Raw genomic sequence first — 18,074 nt, 5'->3', positions numbered from 1 at the left:
CATCTATACTCCACACCTCACCTTTATGAGCTGTTTTACGATTACCACGTCCTTCCACATATAAGATTTCATTGACTCAACAGCTCTGGGTAAATTTTCTCATTTTATAAAATGACAAGAATGAGCCAGGGAGACACTGAGTGTTTCTGTCCAGCTGGGAGCAACAGTGGCCACCTGATTGGAGGGTCACTAAGAAGGAAGGGCACCCTGCTGTGGCCTTATGCCAGCAGGGGACAGAAAAGTCCCTTAGAACACCTGCTAGATTACGTCCCCTTTTCCTCTAATCATAGATGCAGCCACTTCTTCCATCGCTTGTTTGTTTGTTTCTTTGTTTGGATTTTTTTGGGGGTTCGGTTTAGTGTGTGTGTGTGTGTGTGTGTGTGTGTGTGTACAAAGACATGAAATTCTCATTCCTTCCTGTGCTCCTTAGTATGAGCAAGCAAGTCTAACTAATGGTCTTAACAGAACCAACAGGAAAAATTGAGCTCCTTTTCCAGGGTCGCAAGCCTTGTGCACAGAAGGTAAAGCAAGGTGGCATGCTGCACACCCACTATCCTAGTACCCCAAAGCAGAGGCGGAAGGACCACCATGCCTTCAATGCCCTCTGCAGTTATACGGTGAGAGTCTGTCCCCTATGGTTCATCTATTACCTCAGGGAAATCCCATGAAGAAGGGGTGCTGAGGAAAGAGAAGGGAGCAGAATATGTGAATGTTAGCATTAGTCTGACCGTATAGACACATTGGCAGATAGACTCCTTCCACTGTGGCAGGACTCCCTAGAGTTATCCTTGAGACAAATGAGAAGGCTTTGTAACCCACAGGCCATGGGACAGAGCGGTAAATTGAATGCTCAGGGAACTGGATGGGACACTCATATGGCATCTGCTACAAGTCCCACCAGTCCCACCAGTAAAATGATAACTGACACTGATAATGAAATATTCTCTTTTTTTTCTTTCTTTCTTTTTCTGGTACGAGGGGCTGTTATTTATTTGTGGGGTTTTTTTTTTGTTTTTTTTTTGTTTTGTTTTGTTTTTGGAGACAGGGTTTCTCTGTAGCTTTGGAGCCTGTCTCAGAACTAGCTCTTAGACAGGGATGGCCTAAAACTTACAGAGATTCACCTGCCTCTGCCTGCCGAGTGCTCCGAATAAAGGCGTGCACACCACTTCCTGGTGTGTGGATTTTTTTTTTTTGAGAGAGAGAGGAGGGGGGAAGAGTCTTGTTTGGTCTCAAATCCATGCTCACCTGCCCCTGCCTCCTCAGTGCTGAGATTAAAGGTGTAAGTGACCACATCCAGCCTTTGTTCCCAATTCTTAAAACAATCCTACTGAGGCTTAGCTTCCTGAGCAGACATGAACAAACATCTATCCATCCCCAAAGGCACCACAATAGAGCAGAGACACAAGGACACTCTCTCCAGCCTGGCGGACCCATGAGTGTATTGAAGTGACTCGCAGGAGCAGGACAAAAGGTTACTTACAGGATGTGGATGATTCAGGGGCCAGCTGCAGCACCAGACAGCCCACCCCAGCCTGGTGACAACTTGTGACAAAGGCACCAGAAAGCTCCTGGCACAACTTGGGGTCAGTTATTTTAGTTGGCAACTCCTCCTCTGCTTATCAGATGTTAGCCTCAGAGAGGGGTCCTGTGAATCCTGTAAGTTTTAGAGCCTCCTAAGCCTTGTGTTATGTTAGCCTCTTGAGTCTTAAAAGACTCCTTCTCCCTCCAGGAGGATATATTCCAATTTGGAGGGAATAGCTATGTAACACCATCTTAGTTTGACTTTCTATTGCTGTGAAGAGATACCATGACCACTGAAACTCTTTTTTTCCCCCAAAGGTAACCTGGTCATTTTTAAAATGTATTTATTAATTACATATACAATGTTCTGCCTCCATATATGCCTGCCCCGACAGAAGAGGGCACCAGACCTCATAATAGACGGTTGTAAACTACCATGTGGTTGTCGGGAATTGAACTCAGGACCTCTGGAAGAGGAGCTACTGCTCTTAATCTCTGAGCCATCTCTCCAATCTCATCATGGCAACTCTTAGCTACATCTTGCAGGCAATAGGAAGTCGATGGAGACATTGAGCAGAGCTTAATCAAAAGACCTTAGAACCTGCCTCCACCATGACATCCTCCCTCCAACAAGGCCACGTCTACTCCAACAAAGTCACACCTCCTAATAGCATCACACACTTTGGGGCCCATTCTCTTTCAAGCCGCCACAAACACATACACATCCCTTTCGTTTTATGTTTGAGTGTGATGGCAAGTGTTGATTTCCGACTTGCAGCACCCAGGAGCCAGGTCTCTGGGCAGGCACATGGGGAATTATCCTGATTGTGTTAACTCAGAGGAGAAGACCCTCTTGCTGTAGCAGCGCCATCCTGTTGGCAGGAAATCCTGGACGGCATAAAACAGATTAAGGAAAGGGAGCACACCTTCGTTCACCCCCTCTGCCTCCTGACTGTGAGTGGGATGTGACCAGCTGCTTCAAGTTCCCATGGCCTTGACCACCCCATTACAAGAAACACCACCTCATACTGTGTGCCAAGACAACCTTTATTCCATGAGTGGCTTTTGACAGTATTTTGTTATACTAACCGAAAAATAAACTAATTCAATTAGTAGGGGTGGGGGAGGAAATGAACTAGAAGAAAGCTGACTTGCCCTCAGCTGGGCACTGGCAAGGCAGCGTTGAATCCTTATAAACTGACTCCACAGCCCAAGACTTGCCCTGGTCAGTGGCTTCAGCCTCACTTCTATGCCAATGCTCAACAGTAAGATGAAGAGGGAGGTTCATGGCTAGGCATTGCCACAAGACCGAAGCTGGAGCCACAGAACAGTGGAAGTCTTTGTGCTATGCCCCACAATGGAAGAAAAAAAAATGTACCAGGCACACAAGAAGAAAAACTATCAGAAATGCAGATATCCATTTAATAAGACAAATAGTGTAACATTTAGGTAGCACTTGCTGTGGGCACCATAAGATTTCCAGGGTTTTTCTTTCTAAAGCTGTTAGGAGTCTCTTGCTGAGATACAAGCTGATGACTGGGCTAGATCTGTGGAAAAGGCTTGGATGTGTGTGATCAATTAGCCTATGATTTGAGACACACCATTTAGAAGCAAATGGAAGAATGGCCCGCCCTTTCTGGCTCTGAGTCTGTCTCCTCACTTGTGTAAACAGGTTCCTGACAAGTTGCTTTTCTTTCCTCTTCCCTCCCCCGCTTTTCCTTCCTTTTCTTTTGAAGACAGTGTCTTACTATGTAACTGATAATTCTCCCTGCTCAGTTTTCCAAGTGCTGGGATTACAGGTGTGCAGCACCATGCCTGGATTTAGGGCCTGAAGTCTTTAAAAAGACATAATAGCCTGGAGCTGTGGCCTTGGCAGCTGAGGTGCACAGGAAGCCATTTTCATCACTCACAGGAAGTGGGTCCACTAGGTTCCTAAAACATTAGGGATTTTTTTCTTCTTCTTCCTTTTCCTTCCCCCAGCTCCTTCCAGATCTTCCCCTATCCAACTTTATTATCCCTTGCATCTTCCCTCCTCTTTTTGTCCCCCTCTCTTGCTCTCTCCTTCTCTTCCTCCTCTTCAACTCTGTGTCTATCAGTCTGTCTGTCTTTCTTTCTCTCCCACTGAGTATGGGTCTTGTTGACCAGCTACTCCTGTGTCGATCCACCAGCTATCACACTATTAAAGAAAACTGTGCTTCTTCCAGCAGCAATGAAATGCCAGCAGCTCCTCGGCTAGGGATGGGAGATCATATCTGCTTCCCTCCTTCACACTTGGATTTTGTCTAGTTGGAGCTTGCCCGGTTTGGGATTTTGTCTAGTCTGAGTTAGCACCGTTTTGTGCAGAACTGCACTGGTAGGTATATGTTTCCGGATGGGTTGACACGGTAGCTGAAAGGGTTCAGAGCTGGGTAAGATCGGTGATTACTTCTTTTCTGCAATAGCAGGCACGCTCCTTTCTAACACTATGAAAGCTACCAGGAGGGATAAAACTTCTGGTTAAGCACCAGTTAGATTTCCCCCACGGTTTATGTCTCAAGCATGTGGAGTCTTTAGTAATAAGATAATTTAATAATAAGATATTAATGCCAAGTTCTAGAGGGTAACCAAAAGCATTGACAACAACCCGTAATGTTTGTGAGAAGTCTATTTTGAACCCCTCATAAAGAGGTAATCTATCCCTGGTACTGAGGGTTTTTATTTCATAGGGTGTGGTATTTAGCTGGGATGTTTTCTCCCCTTTATAGAACAAGTCCATTCGGACTCTTTTTATATATGTGTTTGTACACATTGTAGAAAGTTTCTACAGCTGTGGGTTTCCATAATAATTTTTCCAAAAGGTCTTTAGTGTTATTATCACTCCCCCCGTATTTCCTCTTCTGTCTTGATCTTCCAGATCCCATTTAATTCTTTCTGTCCCATTTTTCCACTTTGCCAATTTATAACACTGCGTTCTATTTCCTCTTCCTCAAAAGATCACAACCTCCTCCATGACCCCTTACCAACTACCTAACCTTTGTGGGTAGTCCAGATGAAATACATATATCTAAAACTTAAAAGCTAACATCCACATATGAGAGAAAATACATGCTTTGTCTTTCTGGATCTGAGTTACCTCACTCAGAATGATTGTTTCCAGTTCTCCTTTTTTATTAGTTGGCTAGGAAATTTGTATGATGAATTTTGATCATACTGACTCTTTCCAGATTCATTGCCTCTTCCCAGTTCACCCAACAAGTGCATCTTGTGTTGCTCCTATTCTTTTAGTTAGGTGGCCTTCACTAGAGAGTGACCAAACCATCAGGAACTACATCCTTAAAGGAAACGGACTCTCTCTCCCACCTAGCAGCTATCCACCGTCAGCAGCTCCTTATCTAGGGGTGGGAGTCTATCCCCCTCTCCCCTTTCCATGCAAAAATTTTGTCTGACTTGAGCCTAATCAGGTCGGATGCACTCTGAACTGTTATAAATTCATATGTATAACTTCTCTGTTACATCCAAAAGAACACTGTTATTTTTATATTCATCTTATGATCATATAGTCACTTCTGCCTCTTAATATCTTTCTGCCCCCCTCCTACTTTTTACAATGATTCTTGAGCCTTGGGAGGAGCAGTTGTGATATATATATATATATATATATATATATATATATATATATATATATCTTATTACTAAAGACTCCACATGCTTGAGACATAAACCATGGGGGAAATCTAGCTGGTGCTTAACCAGAAGTTTTATCCCTCCTGGTAGCTTTCATAGTGTTAGAAAGGAGTGTGCCTGCTATTGCAGAAAAGAAGTAATCACCGATCTTACCCAGCTCTGAACCCTTTCAGCTACTGTGACAACCCATCTGGAAACATATACCTACCAGTGCAGTTCTGAACAAAACAGTGCTAACTCAGACTAGAGAAACTTTGGGTGACTGTCCAGGCAGCAAGATGTCTCTGTCATTTCTAGAGTTTGAAAATTGCTTATTTCTTCTTTGCTTAGGCAATATTGTATCTTTCTGGAGTCTTTGATGGAATTAAGAATAGTTAGTTATAGTTATAGTCTTCCTTAGTTATGATAAAGATTATTGTAATTTTTACTTGATAACTGTTTAGTTATATGTAATTTTGCTATGTTAAAGTTAAAGCCTTCCTTTTTTTTTTAACAGAAAAAGGGGAAATGATGGAGGAAGGTCATTGGTTAATTATAATAAAGAAACTGCTTGGCCCTCATAGGTTAAAACATAGGTGGGAGGAGTAAACAGAACAGAATGCTGGGAGGAAGAGGAAGTGAGCTCAGAGGCCATGCTCCCCTCTCCCGGGCAGACACACGCGATGAAGCAAGCCGCCAGGTCAGACATGCTGAATCTTTCCCAATAAGACCAGTGCTACACAGTTTATTAGAGATGGGTTGATTGGGATATCAGAATCAGCCAGTAAGGGTTAGAGCTAATGGGCCAAGCAGTGTTTAAATGAATACAATTTGTGTGTTGTTATTTCTGTAAAGCTAGCCGGTGGCGGGAGCTGGGTGGCAGAACACAGCCTGCAGCTCCTATTACAACAGATATAGATATCATTTAGGCATGAACAATCTCAGTCTCTGATCCTCTGCTGTGGGCCTCTATGTTAATCACCATTTTCTGCAAAAGGAAGCTTCTCTGTGTAACATGAGGGGCTGTTTTGTTAGGGTTTTCTGTCTTGCCCGGTTCCCACAGCTGTTTAGCCCCAAAGAAAATCACACAGAGGTCTCCATAAGTTATAAGCTGATTGGCCCATTAGCTCAGGCTTCTTATTAGCTCTTATGGCTTATACTAACCCATTATTCTGATCTATTTTAGCCATATGGCTCAGTACCTTTTTCAGCTGGCAGGTCACATCCTGCTTCCTTGGTGGTCTGCGCAGGACTGGGAGGAATCTACTTCCTCCTTTCCAGAATTCTCCTGTTCTCATTGTATCATTTTTACTTTCTGTCTGGTTTTCCTGCCTATACTTTCTGCCTGGCCAATCAGCATTTATTTAAAACATGATTGACAGATTACAGACAATTCTCCTGCACCATCTCTGATAAAGACTGACAGATGCATTAATCTATGGGTATAACGATAAGCCATTAGGATCTGTTTTAATACTGTGCCTATTTAGCAAAGTAGTAGTAGTAAGTTCTCCACTAAGGCCTATGGTTCTTGCCCAAGCAACAGTACCAGGTATAGGTTTCAACTTACAGAACAGGCCTTAAATCCTGATTAGAAAGTGGCTTCCATGATAGCCATGCCACTATTGCATCAGTGGACCTGTCTTTCCAGGCTGCTCATTGTTGTGCACTAGAGTGTTGACATCCCAGTAAGATTAGTGATGTGATTCATTTTCTCCTCTGGTAGCATACATAGAACCTTTAAGCATTGTGAAAGTCATCTAGTGGAGAAGAAGCCTCCAACTGTATACCAACTTGATTTATTGTCTTAGTTAGGGTTTTCTATTGTTGTGAAATGACACCAAGACCACGGCAAGTTTTTTTTGTTGTTGTTGTTGTTGCTTTTTCAAGACAAGGTTTCTCTGTGTGTAGCCATGGCAATCCTGGAACTCACTTTGTGGACCAGGCTGGCCTCAAAATCACAGAGATTGCCTGCCTCTGCCTCACAAATGCTGGGATTAAAGGCATGAGCCACTACAGCTTTGCCTACAGAAATTCTTATAAGGAAAACATTTAATTGAGGTGGCAGCTTACAATTTCGGAGACTCAGTCCATTATCATCATGGCGGGGAGCATGGCAGCATGCAGGCAGACGTGGAGCTAGAGCTGAATGTGGTACATCTTGCAGGCAACAGGAAGTCAATTAAGATACTGGGCTTTATCCTGAGCATCGGAAACCTCAAAGCCCACCCACACACTACACAGTGACACACTCCCCCCAAGAAGACCATGCCCAGTTCCACAAAGCCACGCCTCCTAAAAGTACCACTTTCTGTGACATTATGGGTGTCATTTACATTCAAGTGGGGAATAAGGTTCTATACATACCAATCTGGCTAATCCATGCTCTATGACTCAAGTGTGTGGTGTCTTCAGCAATAGGATCTTCCTCTCTAGTTCTGAAGGGTAATCAAGAGCATTGTCAGCAGCCTGTAATAGCTGGAGTTCTTTGTGGATGTTAACTTCCAATATCCATTATTTGTGCTTCATTTGGAATATCAAGGAGGTCAGGAAATTTGTAAGAGGCCATGGGAGTTGGGGTTCAAGAGAAGAGAGAGAATCCATGGTGTAAAGGTTTAAAGGGGAATAATAGAACAGGAATTGTTAAGTGAGTATGAGAAGGCAGGGTAGAGAAGGGAATAGAGAGGGGGATCACCAATACTAAAGACATTTAGAAACTACAAAAGAAGCTTCCTAAAATGTGTGCATACACAAAGGAATACAAATGAATTAGCTTATAGTAAGGTGCAATGCCCCTGCTACACACAAGACCCAATGCCAAAAATGGGTCATTCCTTTAGAAGCTGTTGGCCAGGGAGATCCCATAGACTTCTAAATACTACAGACTATAACCAGTGGTTTTTTTTTTTTTAAAAAAAGATGGTTTTCAAAGTTTTTAGCTCTCAAGAAGAGAAATGCCTCCTCCTTTTAATCTTACTGTCCCCCCCCCCCCAAATCTTTTAGGATTCATTTTCTGTAAAACTTTGTTCCAGTCCAAGTGGGCCATAGTTAGGTCCACCCTTCTCTTCTTCTTTTGCTTTAACTTGTTTGTGCTGTATGTAGAAATAGAAGGTTCTATAAATACAAACATCATGTTTTCCTTCAAGACAACAAAGGATAGAATTGATATAGAACTCAATCTCCAACAGTATCAGTACCCACAGATGACAGAGCTCATCGGACCTCTAGACAATTCAGAAGAACTTATTGATAATAAAATCTTATTTTAAGATAAATAATTTTCAACAACATTAGTTGTTTACAATGTGTTGCTGTGGTCAAGTGTATAAATCATTTTTTAAAAACTGGGGTGATTCTGATTTAAAAGATGTGTTTTAACTTATAAAACCTTACATAAATTCTTCAAATTTTAATTTTGATTTAAAAACTTAATTTAGTTGCAGAGAAGTCAGTAGAAGAATAAAATATAGTAGGGGAAAATGCCTGTGAACAATGCTGAATGGAGACACTATTTCTTCAAGGAAGGATATAATGTAAATATTCCATTAAAGAAGTTTGCATTTTCTAAATGGATTACAGTAAGTATCACATTTCTGTGGTGTTTAAAATCCACTGGGCATGATAGAAAGAGCATTGTAACAGCTTTCTTTTAAAATGTCAATATTTATAAAATTCTGGAAACTCTATCCCTAGAAACTACTTAAATTTATAATGAAAACTTTAGATGTCAACTCTAAAACTGTATAAAGGTCTACAAAATTCTACAAATTCTTTTAGGGGTGATATGAGCAAACACGTTTGAAAATAAAATGTGTAAGGCAAAAGCAAGCAGGTTTTGGAGACAGTGTGGTGGACCACAATGAAAACTGCCGCAAGGCAAGAATACAATGGGATTGGGAAGGGGTTGTCACTCATGATGCTGGTGAGAGCCGCTTCAGTATAGAGGCCGGGTTCTTGTAAGATTGGCTTGAACAAAATGACAGGTGAGGAGCAAAGGGTTAATTAAAGATGTCTTTGGTGCCTTTCACTATAAGAAGAGCATGAAGAAGGTAGAGTTAGAGCATCAGTTGAGATCCAGAGGTCAACAAAGAAAAGAGAGAGCACATTGACTACTCAAGGCAAGACCCACAGAAGGTGAAACTGAGCATGCATGAGAGAAAGGGGGCATTACTAGGAAAGAGTGAGGAGGTCAGGTGACATGTGGACGTATCTTCTGTTGTAATAAGAAGGAAGGAATGAGAGGTGTCTGTCTTAGGTAAGGTTTGCATTGCTGAGAAGAGACACCATGACCACAGCAACTCTTATAAGGAAAACATTTAATTAGGGCTGACTTACAGCTCAAGAGTTTAGTCCATTATTGTCGTGGAGGGAAGCATGGGGAATGCAGGCAGACATGGTGCTGGAGAGGTCGCTGAGAGGTCTACATCTGGATCTATAGGCAGTACGAAGAGAAAGCCACACTGGGTCTGGTTGGAGCATCTGAAACCTCAAAGCCCACCCCCAGTGACATACTTCCTCCAACAAGGTCATATTAATTCCAACAAGGCCACACCCAACAAGGCCATGCCTCATTATAGTGCCATTCTCTATGAGCCTATGGGGATCATTTTCATCCAAACCACCACATTCCACCCCTGGCCCCCATAGCTTATATGATATGATATGATATCATAATGCAGAAATACATTCGATCCAGTTTCAAAAGTCCCATAGTCTATCTTTCAGTCTCAACCCCATTTAAAAGTTCAAAGTCCAAAGTCTCTTTGGAGACTCATGACAATCTTTCAACAATAACCCCTGAAAAATCAAAATAAAAAAGCAGACTACATTCTTCCAACACACAATGGCATAGACTATGCATTACCATTCCAAAAGGGAAGAGAAGGAGCATACTGAGGAAATACTGGACCAAAACAAGAACGGAAAACAGTTAGGCAAAGTCCAAACACTGTGCCTCCATGGCCGATGTCAAAGTGCTCTTCAGATCTCCAGCTCCTCTCAGGTTTGTTGACTGCATCACACTTCTTTCTCTCTAGCAGGTTCTACTCCCTGTTAGCAGATCTCCTTGGCAGGTATCGCATGGCTCTAGCATCTCCAACATCTTAGGGCCTCCTACGCAATCTACTTTTCACCTTCACAGCTTCATATAATGGGCTCTCCAGGTTTCCATGCAGGGACACCCCTGGGGCACACCTGGCCTCAGCAGTTTTCCTTAGTCTCAGAGGGAGATTCCATAACCCCTTTCTTGTATCCTTGACTCTAAAGCCAGAACCATATGGCTGGAGCTGCTTGCAGGGGCCAGAACATGGCCCCTTCCTTCGATTGCATCTGCATCTGCTGTTTTCAACAGTTCCCTTCCCTGACTAAGTTTGGCTGTCTTGAAACTCACTCTGTAGGCCAGGTTGGCCTTGAACTCAGAGATCGGCCTGCCTGGGCTCTAGAGTACCAGGATTGAAGGTGTGCACCACCTCTTCAGGCCCTAAACTTTTCTTTAATTCCTCTTTATTAAGTGGAAAACTTAGCTGAGTGGGGTCTTTCTCTGAAGTCATCGCTCCCTTTATTTCACTTAGCATCGGGCTTTTCTTTAATCCACTTACATTTCCTGCTGTTCTGCTCCTCCTCAAACTGTTTTGTATTTTTCCTTGTGTGGCTTGTTCTTTTTCAGTTCATACAGATTTGCAAATGCATGGCCACTAATAACCAGGCAACACAGTCAATGTTGGACCGTAGAGAAATCTCCTCTGCCAAAGCTGTTAGTCAACTTAACCTCAGGCAGATTTTTTGGACAAGGGCAGAAAGCAGCCACTTTCTTTACCAAAATATCACAGCACAAGCATCCCCCAGGTGGGAAGGATCTGGGTGGTAATGTGTTTCTGGTGGTGATGTCACTGATGAATGAATTTTCTCCGTCAGCCTCAATATGCCATCAGTACACCATGGGATATAAGGAATATGTAGGCAAATTCTCAAGACTCTTAGCCTCTTCATTTTTCACTGATAGAAAATCAATAACACCCAGCAATGAGGCACGCACTTGTACCTCTATCTGCCCAGGTGACTGAGGCAGGAGGGTTGCTTAAGAATGGGAGTTCCAGGTCATTGAGATAAGGAAGAAAAAGGGCAGTAGATGTAGTGGAGTGTACAAAAGAAATTATGCTTTTGAATTATCATCTTCATTACTCATCTCCAAAGGGCCGTGGGCTTGTTTTTGTTTTAACGTTCCTGCGATTTGGGTATGCTGCCACTAGGGAGCAGAGGCGGCACCATCGTGACCTAAGGCTGACCTAAGTCTTTCACTGTAGAGATCATTCTTGCCATTGCTTCTCTGCATTTCCAGTAGACACTTTCTGATTTATGTATCTGTGTATGTGAATATACATGTGGGTGCCTACCGGGGGCAGAAGCGGGCATTAGATCTCCTGGAGTCCAAGTTTACATATGGTTCTGAGCTGCCCGACAGGAATGCAGGATACTGAGCTCAAAAGAAGCAAGAACACTTAACCGTGAACTGAACCATTTCTCCAGACCACCCACAGAAAACTAAACAGACAATCGGAGCATGAATTTATGTAGCGAGCTGCATGGTGTCACACCTGATGGAGATGTATAATCAACTCCTGAGATGGGTAAGGCCTGACCTATGCTATGATCACACAATGATTATCAGCTGCCTGCATATGCGTGAACCTATGGGCAGTGCCCACCTGGCAGTTTGGGGTTGGCAGCCCATGCCTACTTAAGGGCTGGGAGAGGGTTTGCCGAGAGAGAGGGGGAGAGAGGAAAGAGAGAGGAAGGAGAGAGAGAGAGAGAGAGAGAGAGAGAGAGAGAGAGAGAGAGAGAAAGTAAAGTCCTGAAAACTGCTGCAAGAAGAGCTCCGGGTGTTGCGTCATTCCTTGCTGGACGAGGGTGGACGTGACAAATTTACTATTGAACTACTAATGGAGAAGACATAAAAAGAAGAGGCTCTTAGATCTTTGCTTATCCACTTGAACTACCCTCAGCTCTCCATCTCTACCTAATCGCATTCCCAGGCTTTGATCAGATAGCATTATCACCAACGCTACTCTTCTGGATATGGAGGTGAAATCTTTTGTGCAGGTGATTCCTGTTAACTCAGAAACAAGGCGTACCAAAGAAATACAAAGAAGAAACCAATGTTTGACAATGGTTATAATTTTTGTCATCAACCCTTACATCAGAATTGTTCCCTTATTTCACAGAAAATAGAAAGGGGTTGAGGGAAATTGAGGAGCATCCTGAGCTAGCATCCCTAGACAGTAGGATGCCAAGATTCTATCAATTCTGCTGGTCTCCACAGCTACCCTGTATAGGACATCACAGATAATGGAGACAACTGAAAACTATGGCTCTGATATGTCCTCATCCTCAAGGTGTTTACATCCTAGTATAGAATATACACCCGCAATAGTCCTTGTGAGCAAAAGTCAATCCATGATCAAAGATCCCGGAAGATCTGAAAAGACAAGTAGAAGGGTGAATCTTCAGCAGGGGTTTTGAGGGATGAGTAGGAGTTCAGCAGGAAGACATATCTTCAGTCACAACTCTGTTCTCAGTAGTTTTTACTCCCTTTGGGGTCAGTAGCCCAGACTTAGGTCACTTAAGGTGACTCTTAGATCATTTCATTGGGTCTGATCTCACCAAGGGATGGTCGTGTTTGCCTTCTTCACATCCCAGGAGCAAGGACATCTGCTTAGTGTTACTGCATGTAAGATGCAGTGACCAGGAGAGGGGAGTTGCCAGGATATCACAAAAGAAGGAAAAGACAGTGACCTCTTTGGTCCCAGATGGCTTCCTAACGTGCATGGCTCTAGTGACATCATCTAGGAGGCCTTTCCTTCGTAACTTGACACAGTGACAACCAGAGGCTGCTGTTAGGGTTTAGCTGAGTTTTTTTCTTGGGGAAGAATAGTCACTGAACTTTTATTTCTTCCCTAGACATTAGAAGGAGAGAAAAAAAATCCCATTGTGGAAAAAAGCCCTTCAGAGCCCTTCAATTATATTCATTTTTTATGTGTATGAGTGTTTTGTCTGCATGTATGTATGTCTGCCACATGTTCTGGTACCTGTAGAGGCCAGAAGAGGGTATTGGATCCCCTGGAAGTGAAGTTACAGAACTGTGAGCCACTATGGGGGTGCTGGGAACCAAACCCGTGTCTTCTGCAAAAGCAGCAAGTGCTCTTAATCACTGAGTCATCTTTCCTTCCTCTCTTCGAGCAAATGTGAAACTTATAGGTGCATTTAGTCATCGGCACAGCAAGCTGAGGGTCAACTATGTTGTTTGGTAATAGAAAACTTGCTTAGGGTGTACAGGGCCTGGGGAGTCAATCTCAAGTTGAAAAAAAAAGAAGGAAGGAAGGAAGGAGAGAGAGAGAGAGAGAGAGAGAGAGAGAGAGAGAGAGAGAGAGAATCAATTGAAGTAACTATTATCTCCACTTTCAAGATGAGAAAACTGAGCCTGGAGACACTGAACTTTTTACTCAGCTTCCCAGGAGAGTTAACAGTTTTATTTCTAAAATATTTGCCAAACTTGCTTCTCTCTCTCTCTTTTTTTTTTAGTATTTTTCAGTGCCTGTATGGATAGAAAATGCTACCACCCTTAAATGCATAATCTAAATTTACAAATGCATATTTATTACAGCCAACATTATCGTAGCCAAGCTTAGAATGAGTGCAAAGGTTACCAGCTGAGAACAACGCTCAAGAACAGGAATGACCGTTCTGCCTTCCTACTCGGAGCACCGTCTTTCCCACCCTTAGGAAAGAAAGGCCTCCCTCACACTTGAGTTGTATAGGTTGTGTCTATAGGGAGAGAAGTTAAGTCTGCAGCATCGTCGTCGGCAACATTAAAAATAATTGGCCGCTCTTCAGCCACTAAACCAATTCAATTTGTTATTAAGCTATTATTTCAAAACAGAAACCGAAGCTTATCGGATTTCTTTCCCCCACAAGTCGCCCTCCTGCACTCCGGAGAAATCTGCTAAATTAAAGATAACAGTTAATGAACTTGGAGACCGTTCTTTGTGTGTATCAGAAGCTGGTGTCATTGTTTGACTAGACTACTCCCAGATGGGGAACAAAACGTGTTTCCATGCCGCAGAGATATTAAAACAGGGGCTGGCAAATAGTGCAGATAAAATGAGGGGAGAAAAAGATGGCTTCATATTTTACAATAAATATGCCATGTACTTCTGAGAATTTGCTTAAATCAATATTTTAAGTCTGATTGTTGCTCAATGCTATTAGGCAAATGCAGAGAGTTCACTGCAGGATAGAGCTAAAACACTCGGCTAATTTACATTTATTGATAAGGACTTGGCTGGAACAGGAACACTCAGCTTTTGCTTCAATAAAGAAACTGGCCTCAGAGTCTGGGATTTAATGCTGCTGCAGTGCTGGCTAGGAAACACAGCCAAAAGCGATCTCCTGTTCTGCTACTGTCTAGGCTAGATGTCCTGGACTTCTGCCTCTAACGAGACAGCATCCACACAGCTCTGGCTCCGCTCACCAGGTCAGCGCTAAGTCACGGGTTAAGAGTCTTCCCTGCGGTCAGCGGAACCAATCCTGGAAATGTGAGGGTGCTGTCCAGTCCACCCAGTTCACAGAGTTTGGGTGGTGTTTGAAGCACATGCCTGAGAAGACAGGAACCAACCAAGCACTGCGTGACACTGGGAAGAGGGCCCCAAGCCTCAGACTCAGCAGGTTGACCCCAGACAGCATATTGCATTATTTTTCCTAGGACTTCTCCTGCACAGGAATCAACACTGGAAGAGATGTTTCTATCAGTCAAGGTCAGAACACAGGCCACTCTCAGGTTGGGGGAGGGTGAAGAAAGGCAGGTTGTAGCCCCTTCGGATTTCTTGGGTGTATAGATTTATATTGCCACCAAGACCCTATCTAATTTTTTAGAGGGGGATTTCTTAGGGTCTGCTGAAGTGAGGAAGGAATGCCAGGGAGACAAGGCTATACACACTTTCTATGTAAACTTAGGAAAGACTGGTGATCACTGATTGCACACATGTTGGGAGCAATCTGGAGAGGCCCAGTATAAGGACCCTGAGCTAAAAGCGTAGGAACATTACACAGCCAGGCACAGGGCTCTGGTTCACTTGAGTTATTTTTTTTTTTTTTTGATAGTGCAGCAAACCTAGGTTATAAGGACTGATATTATTATTTCTATCTTGAGGCAATTAAAAAAAAAAAAACCAAACCCAGAGACTTGTCAAGATTAAGCATGGTTTTCAACCTTGGCACTGGGCCTGGCTTATTTTGCTTCGCATGTCCTCCGGGTCCATCCATGTAGCTACAAATAACAAAACGTCTCTTATTTTAAGGACTGAGTCATATTCCATGGTGTGTACATATACCATATTTCTTTATCGTGCATAGGTGGAGGGTAAACAAAGCTTCACTCTTGTGCTTAAGTCTTCGATAGGCAGGAACTCACAACTGTCCGTCTGGCATACTGCCTCGCCTACCTACCCAGGAGTGGATTAGTGGAGCATACGTTAATTCCACTTTCAGTTTTTTCTGAGAAACTTCCATACCATTTTACACAATGACTAATTCAAATCCCCTCCCCCAACAATGTTCAAGAGTGCCGTCTTCACCCTTAATATGCTTCATCTACTTGGCAATAGACGGGTAGGAGGAGATACGTCAATGTGACTTAAATTTGCAGTTTTCTGCCGTTTTAGCAAAGATGGGTGTTTCCCATGTGTTTGGAGTCATTCGTATGTTGTCTTTAGAGAAATGTTTCTTCTAGCCTTTTATAAAGGTTGTTTAGTAAGGATGTTTTCTTACTGTTGAGTTCCTTCTATATTTTGGATATTAATTATCAGATGCTTGGTTTGCAAACATCTTCTCCTGTCTGGGGATTGTTATTGCCCTCTTGCTTTCTTTACTGTGCTAAGCCTTTACCAAAAGCTAGGTACAATCAAATCTGTCTTCGTCTGCTGCTGATTTCTGAGCTTTTGGAGTCAAATCCACCGATCATTGCCTGCGCCATTGCTGTATCTCATTCCCATAAATTGTCTTCTAATAGTTCTGCAGTTTTAGGTCGTACACTCCAGCGTTCTGTTCTTCCCGAGTTGATCCTCCCATGCAATGTGAGATGAGGGTCCAGTTTCATTCCTTTGCAGATGGACATCCTGTTTTCCCAGCATCCTTTAGTAAATAAGTGGTTCTTCTCCCACTGTAAGTTTGGCACAGTTGTCAGAAGCCAATTCACTGTGACAGTGTGGGTGTGCACAGAACAGATAGTCACTCCACCAGACAACACTTCTGGGAGGGGGGGACAGCAAGTTTGGTAAATTTCTCATTTCTTTGATGAAATGAGTTTCACTGAGTATTGGACTTGTCCAATAGCACTTCATTCTCAGGTTTTTAAGAAAGTGCTCAAAAATTTGTGTTTGGTTTTTTTTGATCTTTGATTTTTATTTGTTTTATTTTATTTGGTTCCTGGTATTTTCCCCCAATTTTACTAACTGGTAGAATTAAATTTGGACATAAATTCCTTGATCAAAATATTAATAAGAAATATAAATTACCCCTGAATGATTAGGTCATACTATTTTAAAATAAGTGTTTTAAAAGTCAAAGGAAAGGAGCAAGGGAGAGGGAGACAGAAAGAAGGAAACAAGAGCATCTGGGTGCTCTGAGCCTGTCTCCCCACCCTCACTAATGGACCCCTTACAAATAACAAGGCCATTTGCATCCCGAAAGAACTAAAGCAGAAACATGCTTTGCGTTTCATCCCAGGATGGCTTCTAGCATGCTGAAGCGTTGTTTTATTTCTGAGTCATTGGGAAAACTGAGTCACAAATGCCACTTTACCACTTAGCCTTTCACTGAAGGTCTCCTGGCCAAGACCAGGTCAAATCCAAAGCTGCTTGGAGTGAGGGATCAGAATGAGCTCATGGTCCACAACAGAATGGCTGCAGATGCTCATGAAAGAAAGGCTTTGACAGCTGGGACCTTCGTGACTTAAAATACAAACAAAATTCCTGGCTAATCAGGAACCAAGGAGATGCCTAAATAGACAACAACATGCTTTGGCTACTCACTAGACCTCCCAATCTTGTCCCATCTGTGAGTCTGTGAGTAAGTGGAGACCAGTAATGATGTTCAAGAATCACTAACGTGCCTGACACTGACAATCCATCATCATCGCTGACCTATCCAGCCACCAGAGGCCGTGTCAAGACCTGGAGAATTGGCAGCTGCCCCCGCTTTGGTGAATGTGCAACTTTTGGGGGACAGTCTTGTGGGTGTAGATCTAAGGGTGGTGTGATCAGGTTAAACCACATTGCCAGCTCTTCTGCCTCCATGATAGCATAGCCTGCTGCTGTGAGGTAGACAGAGCTTGTAAATCAGTTTGCTGTGTCCCCCCTCAACTCTTTCAGTGGGTACACCTTGGCCATGGCCCTTCGTTTATTTTTGACTCAACTTTCCTCATCTATAAAGTGGGAATGATCATATATGCTTCCCCAGAATTATTGTGTGCTCATGTACACAAATGGCCATGAAGTCCTTCACTGTAGAATGAAAAAAAAAATCAACCCAAAACCCCCAGCCTCTTAGCCTCTATTCCCCGGCTCAGCTGCCTTCTCTGTTGTCAGTGAGCATGTATCAAATGCAGTGATGTGAGTTTAATCCCTCTCCCCATCTCACTCAGCTCAGAATCCTCCATAATATCCTTTCTTTTGACTTTAAGGAATCTCTCCTTCCTTTCATGAACCACGTTCACTTCCGAGAAAGCTTTCCTGAAAGCACTGGAGAGAGTGGTCCTAAACGCTCTTCCAAGCAATCGCTCCCACAGCAGACTCCTGGCACAGGGCTGTATTTATTTAGCTCTAGTTGCACAGAGTAATTCTAAGCACACACCCCTTACT

This window comes from Microtus oregoni, unplaced genomic scaffold (genome assembly GCF_018167655.1).
Source record: "Microtus oregoni isolate MIOR12 unplaced genomic scaffold, Mior012 000062F_ref0000492, whole genome shotgun sequence".
Classification (NCBI taxonomy): Eukaryota; Metazoa; Chordata; class Mammalia; order Rodentia; family Cricetidae; genus Microtus; species Microtus oregoni.
Note: the sequence above shows the minus strand (reverse complement) of the source record.